Source organism: Camellia sinensis, chromosome 9, assembly GCF_055761805.1.
Source record: "Camellia sinensis isolate YWXY chromosome 9, ASM5576180v1, whole genome shotgun sequence".
In the NCBI taxonomy this organism is placed as follows: domain Eukaryota; kingdom Viridiplantae; phylum Streptophyta; class Magnoliopsida; order Ericales; family Theaceae; genus Camellia; species Camellia sinensis.
Window position 1 is genome coordinate 84,353,356 of NC_138969.1, and position 4,502 is coordinate 84,357,857.

The 4,502-nt window shown below is 34.1% G+C and overlaps 1 pseudogene across 1 annotated transcript; it reads right to left on the reverse strand.

Annotated features, from left to right (window-relative positions):
• Nucleotides 1-2,239: 2,239 nt before the first annotated feature.
• LOC145798676 (berberine bridge enzyme-like 8 pseudogene) lies at nt 2,240-4,213 on the reverse strand (annotated as a pseudogene). The gene has a single exon (XR_014340053.1). The product of XR_014340053.1 is annotated as a berberine bridge enzyme-like 8 pseudogene (transcript).
• Between the last annotated feature and the right edge of the window lie 289 nt (nt 4,214-4,502).

The window sequence follows — 4,502 nt, forward strand, 5'->3', positions numbered from 1 at the left end:
CTTAATGAGTAATTCAGAGAAAATTCTAATTTAATTGCATGTGTATTGTGTTATTTATGTTTATATCTGTTCATGGTAGGAATACCTGTTTGATTTTTTGTCTGGATACGTGAATTGAAGGCCCTATCGGCATCTTAACACGAAATTGACTATGTTGATGTGTTATTTAGAATTTTTAGAATTTTCTGGTAAGTTTAATTAGAATTCGATTCAGAATCAAATAATTAGAATAAATTAATTAGAACTAATTACACATAATAAGCCTAATGCTAATCAAGCCTATATAAGAATAATGTGAGTGCTAGGACACATCTACACACATTCCTTCATCATCTTTGAGCTCTCAACCATGAGAGAGAGAGAGAGAGAGAGAGAGAGAGAGAGAGAGAGAGAGAGGAGATTAGAGCCAACTTTGAAGAGAAATTGAGATCAACCTAGGAATTACTAGAAGAATTGAAGGGAATTGGTGAAAATTGAGCTAGAAACTACTAGAATTCAAGAAATTGGGAACTCTAGGTAAGAATCATACCCTTAACCTTTATATTCAAGGCATTGGTGAATGAATTCAAGAGGTTTAACTGTTAAAACATGATAACTGAGCTTGGAAGTAGAAAGAAGAGCATTTCATGCATGCATGTCCATTTCAGCACAATTTGAGTTTGATTTCAAAGAATTCTCATGTGCATGTGTTCATCTTGACTTTGTTTTGGGAATTCATGAAGTTTCATACCAAATTATCTCAATTGTCCATGTTTTGGAAGAAAATAATTCATATCAATTCATGCATGTTCTATATATTGAATTTCAAGTTCAGTTTTGGATAATTGTCAATGCTTTTGGGCTTGATTTTGCGAAATGGTTTTCAAGTCATGATGTGTTATGAGTTTCTACATGTTTTCTTAAGTTTTGGGCCCAAAGAATGTGTTTTGAAGTTTTGAATTTGAGTTTTGCATCTTGAACAACAATTTAGAAATTCCAGAATTTTGTCACACCGCTAGAGTGGCCAAAGCTTCACTCGAACGTAAAATACGAGCTCTCAGAAGTTTCGGAGAGATTGAGGGTTGGCTTAAGCGGCAAAAGTTGCACTTGAGCGACCACCCTTTTTTTTGAACCTTGGCTTGAGTGACCAAAAGTTGGCTCGAGCGTAAAATACAATCTCTTTGGTTTGGGTCGTGAAAAAGGCCTAGGGACATCAAATAACTTGGGAGAGTTGTAAATCAGTAAGAATTTCACAAAATATTAATAAATTTATGAAAAAATTTATAACTTTAATTATTAATATTGATAAACTTTACTACTTATTTGCAATTTTAAAAAAAATGCACTAAACTGCAATTTTCCCAAATAGCTTTCCAAAGTTTTTTCATTATAACAAATTAAATTATAAGTTTTTAATATGTCGCACCTTAATTATAAAAATTTTAAGTAAATGAGTTATAATTATTAGGCAGATTTAATTAATTTTTGCATTATACATTCACTTTTAAGTATTGAATTTGATTACCAAACATCATAGCATAAACATAGAAGAATTTATAAATAATATAGGGTTAATTACACTTTTTATTTCTAAAGTATGCATATTTAGTCATATGGTCCCCAATATTTTTGATTTTGTCAATTTCATCCACAAATTAGAATTGTGTTGAAGTGATCCACGTGTGATGCCGATAGTATCCATCATTAGAATCAAGAGAATTTTAACACCATTACAAATGGATACAATTAAAACTTGAGGATCAAAATAATACAAAACACATATTTGAAAGACTAAACACGTAATTAAACCCGTCTTGCTAAAGTGTAATTTGTTATGCTAAAAATGCTCTTGATTCACCTAGATGATGTTAGTTATGGGGATCCCTTTAACATATTTTGGAAGTGTTTGAGAAGTGACTATTTTAGGTGATTTTTTTAAGAGAGAAATGTGATTGGATGTTTTGCCTAATAGTCAAAAGCTGACATCCCAAACGGGGCCTAATCTTTATGGGATGAAATTGACACAATTATAATATTGTGAACAAAAATGACACAAAATATATATTTTGAAGATCAAAATGTGCTTGCCCAATAATGCATTTAATATATTATATCTCACATGTTGAATTCTAGTATTTGCACAGAAAAGAAAACGAGAGTGAAAACACAAAATTCTAGTCCTGAGAGTAAGATAGTGAACTTACAAGCCAGAAGACTCAGCACACATAACAAACAAACGTTTACATGGAAGAGCAGTAAATGTTGGGAAGTGTTTTCCATCTATTATTCCTCATCATCTTCAATACATATAAACATTATTCACTCATTCTTGCTTTTCAAAGTCAATGAGCCAATTACAATATTACATTGCAGATTTGGTGTTACCATTCTTCCAAGTTGCAACTGATGGGATGCTTTGTTCATATCTGAAGAAATCTTCTGGATCTACCACACTCTTTACATACACCAATCTATCGAAATTAGACTTAAAATACTTAGTCCCCCAAATTCTAGCCTGTGAGTAGGATGAATGGCCAATTTGATTAGTACCCAAATCAATATCTCTGTAGTTTAGATATGAACCCCTTGGTGATTTTGAGACATAAGGTGTCATATAATCATAAAGCCTTCTAATCGAATTGAGATTGTGATCCGCGGCCTCAGCATCTTCTTCTTTCCATGTCACAGAGTACTGAATTTTAAACATGTTTCCTGATCTATGAGGAAACGGAGTTTCAAACTCGGAAATCTCACTCATCTTTCCCCCATAAGGATTAAATGTCAATGCTGGTTTCTTCAATTCAATCATCGTCTTCCAAATTCCTTCGAGATATTCTTTAGAAATCGGATTTTGCACGTAGTCAGACTTCTTTTTCAAGAACTTTTCTGACTGAGGCATTCTATCGAGCAGGACATCGACAGATGTCCCATTGGCATAGTTGGACCAAAACAGGACTGATTCAATCCAGCTCATTTCCAAACAGTCTTGGCGTTGTAAACCCAATTCGGGAAACTTTTCATTCACTAGATTGAAAAGCCTATCAGCATTTCCAAGAAACAAGGACACGAATTTCCCCTTGATTGTCTTCCTGTTTTTCTGATCTTTCTTGATTGTGGATGGAAGAACAACAACTCTGATGAAAAGGTCACTGTGAATCTTGTCAGCAATGTATTGCCATTTATAAACAATGTTTGTTGCATCTTGTTCTAAGGTCCTTTCCACTTTAAAAACTGTGACCCTTTCTGGGACAAGAACCAATTTAATTTTCCAAGAAACAATCACACCAAAACTTGCACCTCCACCTCCTCTAATGGCCCAAAATAGGTCTTCACCCATTGATTCTTTATCAAGAATTCTACCATTAGCGTCGACTATTCGTGCATCGATTACATTATCAACTGATAAACCATATTTTCTCATCATGTTTCCATACCCACCTCCACTAAAGTGTCCCCCAACGCCAACCGTGGGACAAACTCCGGCTGGGAAGCCGTAGATCTTGCTATGCTTGGCAATTTCATAATAAAGTTCTCCCAATGTAGCCCCTGAATCAACCCATGCTGTTTTCTCATTTTCCAAGTCAATTGTTATCGATCGAAGATTATACATGTCGAGGATTACAAATGGGACATCGGATACATATGAAAGGCCATCGTAGTCATGTCCACCACTTCGGATTCTTAGTTGAAGGCTGTGAACTTTAGAGCATATTATTGATGCTTGGATGTGAGATACATGAGTTGGTGCTATGATGAACAAAGGTTTTGGGGTAGTTGATGAGATAAATCTAAGGTTTCTTATGTATGATTGTAGAACATGTGGGTAAGAAGAATTGTTGGGTGTGTAGATAATAGAAGAGATTGGTGGGGAGGGCTGAGAATTGTGAGAGAGGCATTGGAGAAAGGTGTTGTGGGGTGGATCTGAATCACTACCTGCTGCTACACAAGATGAAACATAGAGCACAAGAATTGAAAGTAGAGAGAGAATTGAAGGTCTTGATGAGGCTCTCATTTTCATGTGAACTTCAAATAAATATAATTAACTTCTTTGCTTTTTGTTGACAATATATATGACTCCCAAAACTTAGTTTGTAAGTTTTGTTCAATTGTGTCCCTTCACATATGGAGGACAAGAGGTAGGGGAAATGAGGAAGAAGTTTCTTCATTAATTATTGGAAGTAAGTCTCTCGGAACAAGGAAAATTCCTCAGAAATTGTTCTAGAAATTAGATTGCTGGTGTAAGTTCTTGTGAGCCTATACTATGAATGAATATTAGCTTTAAAAAAGATTAGAGGTATATTTAGCTTTGGTTGTCGATTTAAAAAAAAAAAAAAAAAAAAAAGAAGAAGAAGAAGAAGAAGTTGGTTGTGAACCTGAAATAAATAAATAAAAGAAAAAAGATTGAAGGTATATTTAGTTTTGGTTGTGAATCTTAAAAAAAAAAAAAAAAAAAAAAAACATATGGGGAAATTAGTGGGTATCCATCCCCAACCCATCCCCTGTGGATATTTAAAGAATATCAC